This window comes from Salarias fasciatus, chromosome 1 (assembly GCF_902148845.1).
Source record: "Salarias fasciatus chromosome 1, fSalaFa1.1, whole genome shotgun sequence".
NCBI classification, from domain to species: Eukaryota; Metazoa; Chordata; class Actinopteri; order Blenniiformes; family Blenniidae; genus Salarias; species Salarias fasciatus.
In genome coordinates, this window is record NC_043745.1 from 20,510,425 (window position 1) to 20,526,263 (window position 15,839).

At 41.4% G+C, this 15,839-nt stretch overlaps 1 protein-coding gene across 2 annotated transcripts in view; it reads right to left on the reverse strand.

Annotated features, from left to right (window-relative positions):
* The window catches only part of LOC115388756 (heterogeneous nuclear ribonucleoprotein C), a 45,633-nt gene that overhangs the window by 9,525 nt on the left and 20,269 nt on the right, over positions 1-15,839 (reverse strand). The gene's annotated exons all lie outside the window — the stretch shown is intronic.

Below are 15,839 nucleotides of genomic sequence, written 5' to 3' on the forward strand. Positions count from 1 at the left end.
AACTAAAAAACAAGTCGGATTTGTTCTGCTGCAGCATCCTGTGTGGAAAAATCCATAGAAATTGGGACCGCGCTCCAACGGCACCACCCACCCGACACCTCAAAGCGCGAGCTGGGCGAGGTAAACTGTGAAGAATGTGTTCGACGGGGGAGAAGGAGAGAGTATCGGAGGCAGGTGAGGTGAGTGATGTGACAGGAGTGAGCCCGGACGGGCCGCGAGCCGGGGTGTAGCTGCTAAGCAGACCACAGTCTGTGAAGGAGAGAAAAGTGACACTAAGCCAGAGCAAAAAATCACATTCTGGTGTGTCAGACCTCGGCACTGCTCCCTAATCCCTGCACAGTGTCGCTAATAATCCCTCCGTGCTGCTCACCCTCTTTCTGTCTCTTTGTCTGTCTTGCTGACTCACTGTCGTCTCGCTGGCTGAGTCATTCTTTCCTTTCTCTCTCATGTTTCAACGTCTCTCTTTCTGACACAGTCAACAACAACCATGTCACAAAGTTACGCTGAAAAAAATACCTGAACCAATGTTTAGAAATGTGCAATAAAGATTTATTGACCTGTTTGCAGCAAGTGCATTCTCAAATTAACATAATGAATGACACGTCAAGGTGACATGTTGAACTTGTTACGTAAAATACAACTCTTCAGCTGCTAAACGCTCCACTCTGAGTACTTACGGAGGGCTGCTTTTAGAGCCAGGCAGCTACAAAAAATTGCACCGACTTTAAAGAACTAAGATGTTAGTTGGAGTGATGCCACAGGATGAAAACCGTGAGCTGAGAATCACGTGGATCAACGAAGAAAGGTCATCCATCACCAATACAGGTGCAGCCTGAAAAACTACTGCACAGTACTTTGGGGACTAAAAAAGCGGCAGGAAAGAAATACTTAAACTGACTTCAATTACACATTCACTCAAGAAAAATGCTGAAATTTTTTTGGTGTATAAACTATGACAGTAAAAATAAATGAAGAAATAATTTATTTTGAAAGATATTCTAATTTTCTTCAAAATCTACCTGTAAAATCCTCTCTAGTCACACAGTAAAGGGATGAATTCAATGACTTGGCACGTAGATCAACAACAACAAAGCAATAAATGCTGTGAAGTAACTGGGATTAAGAATACGTTTCTTCACATCAAGAAGACCTGGGTGTTTTTTAGTGCACAGTTTGCACATTCTCTCTGTGCATTTAATCCTGGCTTCCTCCTACAGTCCAAAGACGTGCGTTTTGTTAGTTCTCCACTCTAAACGGTCCAGACTTGTGGGTGCCGTTACGTCTCTGTGTCGAAGCCGTGAACCTGTCCTGGTTGCAGCTCTCCATCGCAGTCAGCTGGGACTGGCTCCAGCTCCCTGTGATCCTGAGACGGACCCAAAAAAGACAGAGCTGTAGAAAATAGATGGCTTCCTCCGCGAATCATGAGAAATCACTGGCTTGGAGAAAATATAATTTTTCAGGATACTTCAACGTATTTTTAGGAATCCAACATGCCCAAAGTCCCTGCCATCTGCTTATCTACCTCTCCGGGGGTGGAGATCCTCCCGATTGTAAACAGCTCCTTTCAAAGAAAAGATGCTTTTTTTTTTTTTTTTGCTATGTCAAGATATATATCAAGGGACGTGAGTGACGACACCTACACAAAGCCACACGCGCGCACAAATAACCGCTGTGGAGTCAAACAGCCCCAGAACCTCTGTTTGTGTGCTTTTCTGGATGTGAAGTGTAGACTTATTTTGGAGTGGACCATAATCACATCTTCTGCAGCGAGAAGTCACGGGCGCTCTCTCCGTCTCGTACCAGCTGGTTTTCTGGGCTCAGGAGACAAGAACTCGCAAAATAATTTATACCAAGTGCTCACGTCTGCGCCGCACACTTGCCAAAAATGCAAAACATAATTTCAATCCAATTTTGAGACCGCTTTCTGTTTTCCTCTTTGAAATGAAGAAGGTCTACATGCTGCTTTAGCTCATTCCGCCAGGCTGTAGAAGCGTTTCTCTCACGCGTTTGAGGACATGAAATTAAAGCAGGCATTTTGAGTGAATTTTCTCCCGCCGCACATTAAGGAAACACTGGCTCCGCCGCTTCTCGGCTGAACCGGGCTTTCTGTTCTCCGAGTGAATTCAGCTAGAAGAGAGAGAGGGAGAGAGAGAGAGGGAGAGAGAAAATAACAGCTATTCACCAAAACCGTCACTGAGGGGGAACTAAGCTGCTGTTCACTTTATGTTTCTTTTCACTTTGCATTCACTGGTTTACCTTCAGCTGGAGTGTTCGGAAGACTCAAAGACTCCGTGGGAAGGGTAGTTGTCATCTGCACCTCTTCAGCAGGAATATATTGTAATAATGACATTACACTCCCATTTATGTATATTTATATCATCATTTTCTCTCTTTAATGTTCATTTCTGACTTAATTAAAAAAGAAAAACATTTTCAGGCATAAATATGTTGTCATGACACTAATTCAATACAAGCCAGTAATAATGAAGAAGCAGACTGAATTTATTCAGCATTCTTGATATGTGATCAACACAGGTCATTTACATCAATTAGCTGTTCTTTAACCCTTAAATTCTGCACGACAATTATTTGGTTATTTGTTTGGGTTTTTTTTAAATGTCACCACGGTACAGTAATGAGATGACAATGTTTAAGCGATCGAGTGAAGAGAAATCTGCGGCGGGAAGGCACAGACTATTTAGATTGTAATTACATTCAAAGTAAGCAGCCGAGCACAGAGGTGAGAGAGAGGGAGGGGGGCAGAATGACAGCAGGGTCACCGAAGGCTAATTAATTTCTTTTCATAATTTCTCAAGAGCCAAAGCAATCCATTAGACATGGCTGGCCATAAATCATCTCAGCCCGAGCGTGGCTGCGTGTGTTTTTGTGTGCACTGGGCAAAGACGAGATGCTTTTGTTGAACAAAGCATCCCGGGGATTTCCTGCAACATGTGCACTCCACAGCCTCCGCAGGCAGAAACACATCAGAGCTGCACTGATCCTGTGGCGGAAACCTCTGAGAGACGAATTATTGGAGATGCACACACAGATGCAATTTAAATTTTACTGACAATAAATCACAGTGACAAGACTCTTGTATTCTTGATAGAGGGGGAATCGTTGATGACAAATAACTATTGATTACTTATTGCTAAATGTCTGTTCCATCATTTCACCACATTGAGGTTCTCCGTTATGACACAGGCAGTTACTGCTATAATGAAATAAAATGAATACTAATGATTTCACCAGTGATGGCAATAAGTCAGGAGTTCCCATAAGAGGCAATGAAGCTTCAGCTCAGCACCAGGACAGTGAGGCAGACGTCTGCGGCTGAATTTAGCCACAGATCACAACAGCGGAGGCTAAATTTAGGCTCTACCTGAACAAGGCGCTCAAGAATAATCTGACACACATGGTACCTGGAGAAGCACTCTTGTAAGAAAAAGATGCCAGATTAGTTTAAAATCTCCATAAAATCTAAATAAATTCAATCACGAATAGGTGAATATGAACGATTTAATTCATGTGCATTTCCAACATTGAGAATATTCATGCATCACTTGAAAATATTATGCACTGACGATTTGAAGCGACAAAATTTAATTTTTTCAAATTTGAATTAAAATTCAAGATTTACCATGAAAAGATTTCTCCTCAACAACGCTGAACGAAAGACAGATGTATGGCAGGCAGTCTGCAGCAAGAACCAGAACATCTGGATTAAAATACTAATTCATTCAAAACAAAATCTCAATGGCTAATCAGCAGTGCAGGATCACAATCAATGCAGAAAAGAGATAAAGTGCTTTAGATGCTCAAGGACCAGCAGAGACATGGGTAAGCATGAAGAATCCAGATCGTCTCTGTGATACACTGACTTCTGTCTGATAATAACTCGCCGACCAATCACAGAAATCACTTCTGAGGCTGTCAGAGTCTCACATGATCAATGTTTTAAACTGCTCCCAGAAAATCCATCATTATGCAATTTATTCCGAGCTGCAGCTTCCCACGGGGGCTGAAATACAGAGATTCCTCTCAACCTTCAGAAAAGTGTGACTGCGGCGCATGCTAAGTCTCAAGGCCTGTGCTATGAGCCCTTTTAACAGTGTAAACAATGTGTCTTATTTTATGGCGCTCCACACGGTGCTGTAGCAGCTCGCCTGTTGTTACGCAGTTAGTCATGTGAGCACATGCAGTCGGGCGGTGAGCGATGCGTTTACAGTCGGTCACATTCCTCCCAGCGTGGATACAGAGACGTGTGTTTGTTTCTGTGCCTGTAAGTCTGCGGATCAAGCTAAAAATCTCTCCGCGAGCCCAGCTCAGCGCGTTATCGTCTAATCACTGATCGTCTAAACTCCCCTTGATTTCCATGAGTTGAACCTCTATAAATAGTCCAACGTACATCTCGGTTGATATCAACAATGCAATAAAAGACGGTGAGATTATCGCAGCTCGGAAAATACCATCCAACGCCCCTCGACCTCAGATGAACACACACATGACCAGCTTTTACTGGACCTATTACGGCCGTCTCTTGTTCATAGAGTGACACTGTTTCCATCTATACTCCTATATTTTTAGCCTTTTAATCTTAAATTCTTTAATTTTATGCCTACGTTCATTGCTGGGCCCGAGAAACAAATACTGCTGCATGCAGAAGAATGAAAATGACATTAAAGACCTTGAACCTTGAACATTCTGTCACCTGCTGACCAAATGACATAAACTGACACGCTGCTTACACTGATGATTTTCTATTAAAAACAATGGCAATTTGTGTTTTTAATTAGTATCTTGTTATCCATTTCACTTCACTCAGAAGATACCTACGGTTCATTTGCTGGGTTGTGAGTTTTACTTAGTGGTGTTTGCATGTTATTCATGTGTATATGTGGGTTTTCTCAAAACAATCCAGTCTACATATCTGATACAAATGAGCTTTTGGACTGTAGTGGTGAATTAGTGATGACAAATTGCCCTTCAGTGTGAGTGTAAGTGACTGTCTCTTTGAGTTTGCCCCGGTTATGGGCTGGTGATCGCTCCATCGTGCACTATCCCGCCTTCGCCCCCTTTGCTGGGACTGGCTCCAGAACCAAGACGGAGTAGAAAATGGATGAATGGATATTTCATTTGTTAAACTGGACCACACAGACCAGCCTTCACTCGCCACCACATGCGTTAAACCTTGGCGGAATCACCGATTTTCCTTCCACTGACCACTACAGACAGGGGAATTACGGGGAACTGACCAATCACGTTTGAGGAGAAACTGCTTGCTCGCTGTGTCATATACCCCGGCCCGATAAGTGTCAATACAAGGAAATGATGAGCTTTATTCACTTCATCTGTCAAAGGTCTTCATATGTTTATATACCGGTACTGTCTCGCTTCTCAGAGAAACACTGGAGTGAGATATATTAATATACAAATACCATTGCTGTCCAAAAACACAACACACTGTATAGATAACACAAAACTTTATATTTCCTTTTCTGAAAACAATCTGTGTAACAATCTTGTTCAGACTTTTTGCATCTCAGCTTTTTTGAAACATTGCACGTCAAAGTTCGGACTGCACACAACATTGTCAAGTGTAAGTATGGTTTTGTTGCCGTTACTGGTTGAGGTTTACCAGCACATCATTGACTTAGGTTTGTATCTAAACACAGTGTAAAGAGCAGCATGAGGGAGACAATGCATTTGCATACATTTACAAGAGTATCTCTTGGTAGTACTTTGTTTCAACTACGGTTCTCCAATAGCCGAAGCTTTGGTGATGAAGAACGAGCAATTGTACAATTTGTTTCAGGCATAGAAGTGAAAAATAAATTTAAAAAAAAAAAGTGAGGATGAGTCAAGCGCCTACAGAGAAGATAGTTCAAAATTAACTTTCACTGAATATAACCCAGTATCAAAGTTCATTCAAGAGTGCACGGAGCCTCCTCATCTTTATTCTGCAAAACTTAATGAGCTTCGTCTCTTTCTCTGAACAAGATCTTTGTGTAAAAAAGTTTGAAATCTAAATGAATCCTTGTGTAAATACGAGGGAGTGAAGCCTGACCTTTGTCATTCAGATACTTGTTAGCTTGTTGCAGTATTGTGAGTCGTAGCTTTGGTAATATTTTCATTAAGCAAACACAGATGAGTTGCCAGTGGGAAAAGTATACAAGATAAATTTTAGTGGGCTGGAAAGTAGAATGAGGAGAATTTCAGAGAATATCACACCTCAGCATCGGCTGATTATGAAGCATTTCGTGCTCCCACTTCATTGGCCTTTAGAGTCACAAGCACTGCTTTTGTGTACCTGTGTTCGTTTGTGATCGAAAAGCAAAACTCAAAAGACTATGAAATCTTTGGAGAATATCCTTAACAACATTTCAGGTTCATGAAAACACTCCGCTAATGCACGAAAACAGATGAGCGTGAAGAATCCACAGCTAACGTTCTGCCAGATTTCTGAATGCTATAGAGATTAAAGCTTTTGTACATCCCAGTTACCTGCATGAACACCAGGTTCTAGCTGGCACTGTCCCACCTGGCTGCAGGTTTTCCAGCCCCGCCTGTTGGGCATTACGGCCCGCATTCGAGTCCGTTTACCGAAACACTGCGGCATGGAAAAATAAAGTCATTTTGACATTCTGCATAATAATAATAATAATTGCTAGTTTGTAGTCAACATACCCCCTGCTCACTTTATGTGAAATCAATGAAAAACATAATGCAGCCGAATAATCACGAGAAAACACATTGGAGTACAACGCACACCTACACAGAGAGACGGAAAACAGCGTGCAGCCCAGAAGAAATGAGATTACTGTGTGTAAAAACTGTGCTGTGGGAATTTTTCTGCTTTGCCAGAAGAGAGCGAGAGAGAGAGAGAGAGAGAGAGAGGGACAACCACACTTGTGTTCATGGGCTGACAATTAGAGGAGAGACGGAGGGAGAAGGAGAAGAAAGAGGAGCACGGGATGTTAAGGGTGAGTATGATCAAGACGAGAGGAGAGGAGCTTTGATGGGGGAGGAGGGGAAGATGAAGGGAGCGCTGGCAGCTCGTTCGCCCTCTCAGACGCTCTCTAAGGACAGACTCTGAGCTAATCTACTCCCTCTTTCCCTTTCATTTAATCAGTGTCGCCGCTATTCTCTACATTCCACTCACATTCACAATTTATTCCTCCGAATCGCTCCCGTTTTGCACATAACGGTTCAATGAATATTTAGACACAACAAACTGCATTTCCAGACTCACGGCCACGTACAACTATCTACATATATTTAAAACAAAACTCCAAATTGTTTCAGATTGACTAATTTAAACATCGATGTATTTGTGCTTCAGAGAAGATGACTATTTGTATAAAACACCGATTTCATGTCCTTCTGTTCGATATATTAAACACTAAGTCATACATCTTGTTGTAAAGGACTTCCCTCACATATATATATATATATATATATACACACACACACACCGCTTTAACAAAGACGATAGGATGAAAGCAGTTTATATACCGACTTCTCAAAGCTCTGGTCAAAGCAGTGTACAGACTTCATCTTTTTTTTCCCCTATCAAGCAGCAGAAGAATGAGTCTGGCAGACTGAAATAACATTTATTTAACTTACCCAGCCTTAAACTTTTCTGCTATGAGATGAAAAAGCGACCTTGTCAGCATAACCTTTCTTTAAGGTTTTTGATAACACCGACATGATTGATAAGGCTTATTCCTTTTTTATGGTGCTTAGGGCCGGCTCATGTCACCCTGGGCCATTTTCCCAGCTCGGCTGCAATAGGTTTAGACAGCTGGGAAATCTCATTCAACGCACCGAAAGTTTCTCATCTCTAAACTTTACATATATTTAGAAGCCGCTGTTGCATGTTGATCACTCTGTTTTTGCCCCACAGTCTTTGCTCCCTGCCCTTCTTATTGAAATGTCTTTCTGCAGATCTCTGTGGAGCCAAACACTCCTGAGCTGCTGTTTCTGCAGAACTCGGTCTAAAAATGTTGATTCTTTGTTGGTCCGGTTCTGTTCTCTTCTCTTTTTACTCAGTCCTCATCCCAACTGATCAGGGTAGATCACCACCAGCTCAGAATCTGGTTCTGCAGTAGGATTTTGATGGATTAAACAACACTTTTTCCTTCCCAATTTCATATGTTTGTTCATGTGGACTTGTTTTTTTAAAATATATTTTAGATTACATTTTAAGTGGAGGGAGTTGACGATGTTGTTATGAGAGCTACAGTATATAAATAAAACTGCATGGAATTGAATTAAACCTTTCCTTTTTTTAAGATTATCACGCTGTCATGGTGGTGCAGTGGTTAGCCGGTTCAATGCTGAGCTTAAGAACCTTTCTGTATGGAGTTTGCATGTTCTAATCGTGTGTACGTTGGGTTTTTTCCCCCACTCAGGTTTGCGTCCATCATTCTAAAAACACACGTTTCAGGTTAATTGATGACTCTAGAAGTGACTCTTGGTGTGACTGAGAGTGACAGTCTGAGAACCCGGGGGTGTTACAGAGGATGGCTTGGACGACCTTTCATGTTTTCATGCACAGCTTCCTGAAGCGTGGAAGTCTTATGTGTTAGCTTCACTTAATCGATTAACGCACAACACTTAACTACACATCCTGTGTATCTCAGAGACACTAGCAGCTCGGAAAAAACGTTTAAGCTTGAAGCCCTGGTGAGAATATTTCTTTAAAAACAGCTGCTGGATATTTTGCCACTAGTAGTAATACATAACAGAAAGCAACAGAGCTTAACAAAATCAAAATAGCTTTAGTTGTTTAACTGCTTTATCAAACATGATTTAATATTTCTCTTAGTTGGGTTGATTTACCAATACCATCATGTTTAAATATAGCTGTTATGGGATTGTAAACTACCTGGAATCGATGCCTGCCTCCAGAATAACACATGATTTAAGGCCAGATTTATAGACACGGACAAACATGCACATATATACACAAATTAGATTTTCAAATCATCCCGAGGGAGAAATAACATTTGATGAAGAGCATCTTTATTATTTTTCCAGAGACTCTACTTAAACATGCAGCGATCACATACTCTGTGGCTTTAATCAATGACGTGCTGGATAGTAACCGATCAATATCACGTCACCATGTAATCTGCTCCCAGACATCCATTACTGCCTGGCCCGCTGCGGTGCAATAGTTGAATATACTGTACGCACTGCAGGAAAGCGACGAGCGGCTGCAGGCCAGAGTACAGGACCACAAGAGGAATGGCAACTCCAGGAGCTCATAAATTCATATCCTACATGCATCAAGGTTAAATTACAGCCCAAGTGCAATTTATTCAGACTGAGGAATAAGAGAGCATAGATAAGGGTTATGTGTCAGATTGGCACTCATCCTTCTCCTTTTTACTTTAAGTAGGACTGAATGGCTGACGGCCCTTTAGGTTTGATTGCAGCTCCACCATCAAAAAGAGGAGCAGAGGAGAGGTGCATTGATAGAGAGGAGCTTAAAAGTGCCGCTGCATCAATGAGGCTTTGAACAGGAACCTGTAGCAGAGGTGGAACATCACAGGCTACCGGGTTACAAATGAGACGATCGAGGCGCGCTTCAAGAAGAGGAAGGAGAAGTCTCAGGCCGCAGGAGAAAGCCTTCTCTCTCTTTGGCTCTCTGGTCCGATTGTTTCTCTGAATGTATCCCATTTGTGCCTTTATAAGTGTCCTCATTAGTGGCGAACTAACACTCCAATGACAGGCAGAGCCGATGCCACCTCGCTGGAGCTCTCAGACAGGAGTAGATAAGATAGAAATGGACAGCGGGAGAGAGAAAGAGCCAGAGGATATTGGATAAAGAGGGGAGCCGGGTGGGAACATTGGGAGAAATGAGTCAGATTGTCCTACAGCTGTTGGGGTGGGGGGCATTCCTCACTGAGGCGGCCGGCTTGTTGGATCAGTGCTGGCACAGAGGAGGCTGGTATGATTAGCCAGGCAGACACACGACGTCAGGTGCAGATAAATCTCATGTATTATTAGTATCTTTAGCATTGTTATCATTGAATTGTAATGAAAGAAAAAAGGACTTTTATTGTTTTCGACGTCACCGTGTCTTGTATTTCTTTTTAAGTTTTAAAGTTTCCCCACCACAGAGAGAAAACTGTGTCACTACAGTCTGCAACCATTAAACCTTAATGTCACATTTGGCAGCAGGGCTTTGATCACGCTGCTAAAAACAACCAAAGAGATACACAAGACTGAAGAGAAGCCCCAAAACACTGAAACCAAAGAGAAACACATCAGTGAGAGGAAGACTTTGCAGCTGCTGCAGAGAGAGTAACAAAAAGCAGAAGGAGATGGAGAACAGGACAGGACAAGCCCGTGGAACAAAAGATTAACATAATCTGCCTTTCACATCAAACGCTTTGACAGTGCAAGCATTTACTGTGATTAAAAGCCTCGACAGCTTTTATAGTAATTAAACATTTAGTACTTCCCAGTGGTACAGTAGAGGAGTAAATGAATTACATGTTTTGTTTTCACAGATAAACCACTTCATATAATCCAGTCTGATCAGGTGCTGGATTCAGTTGCCCTTAGTCTGACAGAAAAATATACAGCAATGCTAAAAATGAAAACGCTCGCAGAGCCAAAAACTTGAACCCATGAATTTAAATCAGAAGAAAACATGCAGTTTATAATCTTCCCTGCAATGTGTGTGTGTGTGTTTGCATGCTTGTGTGTGTTCTTTAAAGAGCATCCGTATGTGGTTGCAGGTATGTCACCATGAATACATGCATATGAGAGTGCGGATTTAGCTTGACGTTCACGAGAGGAAGAAACAATCTCAGTAGTGTCACAGAGTGGCCTAATCCTCCCACAGGCAAAGTGTTTGGAGTGGGATAAGTCCAATTCTTCTGCCTGATTCAAGACCATCTGCACACAACTTAACAAAATACGCAAATGATGCTCTTTTTAAAAAAAATGTGCATTTCTTTTTTTTTTTTTTTTTAAACAACGTGCTTAAGAAATTTAGAAGAAAACGCTGCTGGTTGGTATGATATATTCCTCTTCAGTAGGCAGTGCATGTGCCTCTTTGTACATGTGTGAGTGTGTGAGTGTGTGTGTGTGTGTGTGTGGCTTCTCTCCAGGACGGATAACCGCTTCAGTTTGGTGCCATTCATCAAAGGCTCAGGGTCTCTCTGGGAGCAGTAATTGGAAATTTGAGAGATCAGGATATTTAGTGCTAATTAGCAGCATTACACCGCAAGGTGACAAGTGACATCCAGGGCACTCGCAGAGACCTCCGCCACACTCCACCCATTACTCATAAAGTGTGTGAGGAGCTGCGATATCAAGACATTTTCTTGAACACAGTCCCTGTCACAACTGACTTCGAGCGCCAAGTTAAAAGGTTACCCGAGGCTGCCTGAAGTAATTAATCCTGCCAGCCTTTTCAACTCTGTCAGGCCCGAGCATCATTTTCATGTCCTGAACTGCGCTCTTGTCCTCAAATTACAGAAGAATTAAAAGCTAAAAGTCATTTAGGATCAATGGCATCAAGAGCAAAGTCGCTTGGTGACAATGAGCTTAAATTACCTTCTTTGCTTTGCACCAAGAGAAAACTACTGAAAGGAAATGCATCCCGACAAAGTGCAGCGAAAAAACAAAAGCTTTTGGAGTGTAAGGAGACCTGTGCAGAGTTAGATTTGTCATCCAGCCATGAAGCAAACAAACTCAGCTTCCACATCAGTTCGCAAAAGAGGACGCCAACATTTAGGGGCATATCTAGGGCAAATAATAAGCTGCCATTCACAAAGCCCCTCACGAGAGCCGTCCGTGGTTTTAACTGTGATCGACAGGACTGACATTTGCCGAGTCAACTTCAGTCTGTGATCCCCACTGGACAAAATCTCAACTTCCAGCCAACATCTGCCATACTTCGTCAACAGGGTCGCTGCATCTGCCTCGTCCTGGTTTGGACAGCAAATGCAAAAAGGCAGAAACATAAAAACAGACAGAGAGAGAAAAGCGGACAGCTTTAAGACGATGTGTTAGCGGAGATCAGAGTAAGCAGTGAAAGGCAAATGGGCTTCACTTACAGTGCACATGCTACAGCTTCAACAGTCTCAACTTGCTTTACATGCTCACTGTGACCCATCCACACACCAGCGGTGGTGGCTGCTGAGCAAGGCGCTCATACACGCTGGATGCAGCTCGGAGTTCGGAGTCCATTTTGACACATGGACACGGTAAAATGTTGGATCAGATCTAGGACATCCGTCTCAAACACAGCAGCAGCCAGACACCGGCTTGCAAAATATTCATAGTCTTTGAATGTTTCCACATTTTTTGTTGTATTACAACCACAACATGTAAAACTTTTGAAACTGTTAGAACTTTAAAGAGAACCAAGCGCTCTATAGAGCAGCTAAACGGTCCAGAAGACACTATTAACTGATCATAATAATAATTCATAAATATATGGATAGCAAAACTGATAGGAATGCAATTATGATTTCAGAGCTTATCAATGTAGAATACATACATCTGTATTTTTTCCAAAGAAGCCTAAGACTAAAATATTGATTTTGAGAGACGTACTCCAACAAGACTTTTCTATAACATGCTGTGTTAAGCTTTGTCTTTAATAACAGGTTGTTTTAGGTTAATGTGGGAAATGTTGCTAAACAATGAGCTCAACTGACTGATAGCAATTTTGGAGTTAAACGCATTTCTTTTAATTAAACTAGACTGACTTGTCTGGAGTTTAACTTTCTGGAAGGTACAGAATCAGGTTATTGAATCTACATATACTCTGACTGGGATTTTAGGCAGCAGAGTCCTCAGACTGAATCCAAGGTGAACTTCAAAGGTGCAACAATTTCATATAAATTCAGAGGGAAAGACACTTGTGGCTGCCAATTTTCCTGGCACAGCACAAACTGAATTTAGATGCAAGTACATGTTTTGAGAGGGTTTAAACTTCGACTTTCCAGTCATGAATCAATACATGAAGAAATGCAGAGAGTAGAGAGAAGGAGGGTGAAGACAAGGAGGAAAAAAAATCTGAAATATCCCAAGCCAGGTGAATACGTTATGAGTGAGCATGAAACACAAGAACACCAAATACAACCGTGCTGGAGAGAGCAAAAGGAAAAATTGTTTGTTGATATATTTTAGAAAATGAAAGCCTTCACACATGAATGCATGCATGTGCGCAAGTGAGTAGTTTTATACCCAGAAACTGGAGCTGATCTTTAAGGATACAAACAACTACTACGGTATTAATAATGATAATACATACATTTATTTCCCAGCAATCTTACAGCGAAAGCAGTTAATCAGCCAGATCGGTATAAAGGTTGTTATAGTTTGGGATTTTAGTTTAATTTAGTTTTGATTTTTTACACAATAAGGTAGTTTTAATTAACTCTTAGATTAAGTTTTTTAATGTGTATTAGTTTCTGTTATTTATTTTTAAAATTAGGGATGCACGATATTATCGGCACAATATCGGTATCGGCTGATAAAATCTTAAAAACATGTTTATCTGTATCGGCAGATATGAAAATTTCTGCCGATATTCACAGCCGATAAGGTGACGTAGTAAATGGGCGCGTGCGGTGACATTCATAGTGCGCCAAAAAAAAAAGTTTTTAATTGAAATGGTTTTGTTCTTTATCCTCATTCCTTATACTGAAATGGACTGGCATTTTAGGCCTGAGCTAGCTCGTTTAAATTTTTGCACTGCTTGTTTTTTGTTAAAGCACTTTGTATTATTTCAGGGAAGCACCCTGCAAGTCGGCTGTTCAGTTAGGATTATTATTGTTTTCCATCTGAAAAAGCTCCTGAAATAAAATGTAGCACTTCATTTATTTGCACTGCAGAGCCCTGTGTCTGTCACCAGGTTGTTACAGTAGCTCTACAGTCAAATGCAACTTGATTATGTTTAAATATGCATTGTACATTTAAAGTCCATGTGACCTAAAGAAATTATTTTTCTGTATTTCAACACTGAAGGTCTTGAGTTTGGAAAAAAATAATACATTTCTTATTTATGGTAAAATCAAATGTTTTTTGTCTTGTTTTATGCGTGTTTCTTAAATAAATAAGACTGTCACAATAAGAGTAACATGTAAATTCCAGTACAGGAGAGACTTAGCTTTCTTTACAGTGAAAAAAAACCCTTGTGATTATCGGTATCAGTATCGGCGAAAAGGGGGTTTCGATATATCGGCATATCGGATATCGGCAAAAATCCAATATCATGCATCCCTATTTAAAACCTTAACTTCGCTTTTGTTGGCATTTGTGCTTTTTGTGTGTTTTCAGATTGAATAATTGTCTGAAAAATGATTGACAACATGCATGACCATAAGCAAATGCATGAGAAGTGTCACATTTTAAGTCAGCGAGCAGCTTCGGAGACCTCAATCTAAGAAAACGAAAACACAAATATCTCTCCCTGTAAGAAAAAAAAAAAAAACAGACTACACTGCAGGTTTGATTGTTTTACCAACCTGAAGAAATGTTCAAGAGGTGCACAACTTTAGCTCAAGTCACTGCAGCTGAATAAAAATACTAATTGGCAACATAAAGTAGATAAATGGAATGAATTGGACACATTTATCTGTTAGCACGCAGAGCCAGAGAGCTGTTCAAGATACAGGTAAGGCATTGCTTACTCATTTTTGTCATCTATGTAAATGGACAGCTGTGTCACCGTGATAACCGAGACACGTCTGCTTGGAAACATCCCCGACTCGGCCGTGGAGCTGGCAGGCCACGATGTCTACCAAACAGACCGCACATTGGACTCTCGTATGACGAGAGGAGGCGGTGTTAGTGTGCATGTAAACAACAGCTGGTGCAACACACAGAACACAGTCACCGAGACACATGGCTGCCCAGACCTGGAGTTTTTACTGCGAGATGCAGACCCTCCGATCCGCCACGGGAACTCTCTGCAGCGCCCATCACGGCAGTTTATGTCCGCCCCAGAGCTAATGCTAAGCTAGCAATGAAAAAAATGACTGAGTGACCCTAAAACCATGTGAGCTCTATAAAACGTGCACTGGCACACTAATATCGTTGGGGTTATCATGTCTTGGACATTTCACCCTTGGTGTGACCTCATACCACTGCAGCTACCGTATTTTTCAGACAATGACTCGCAGCTGAGTGAAACTCGTATCAATCAAAAAATGAGTCGTGACAAGAAAAAAAAAACTAAACATATAGAACATATAGTCTTAGCTGCACTGCCGATAATCCTCCACCAGCAGCTGCTTTCCCAGAACCCATCAGTGAATTTGGCCCTCCAGCTCTGGTTGTCATGCTTTGAACCCATGATTAGCCGTTGATTCATCATCACAGTAACCGTTTGTCCGCTTTTTCTCCAGGCAGGTTTCTCATACAGGCCCTGTGTCTTTCTGCTTTGGTTTCTGTTTCCTTGAGCTGAAATTCTACTGCGTAGCTTTTCCTTTTTAATGACTTTTCCCTTTTGAGATGTCAGTCAAACACAGTAGTATGACATTTTTCCTCAACATCAGCATTCGGTTGTCGTAAAGTGAGACTGAGCGGTCCCAGGTGGATTGCACCGGCATATATTGATATATAAGTTAAAAGGCTGCATGTCCTAACAAATAACTAAAAAAATAAAGTGTGACTTGTAGTGTGGAAAACACAGCACCAAGCAAAATGTACAGAAACTCTGAAAGCCAGGCTGAGAAATGACTGGATTGCTGAAGTAACCACTGCCGAACAAATCTTATAACTGCGGCTTTTTCATCTAAGCTTACAATATTCTTCCCTTTCAGACTGGATGGCAAAATAATAACTTTAGTCCTTAAGCTAAT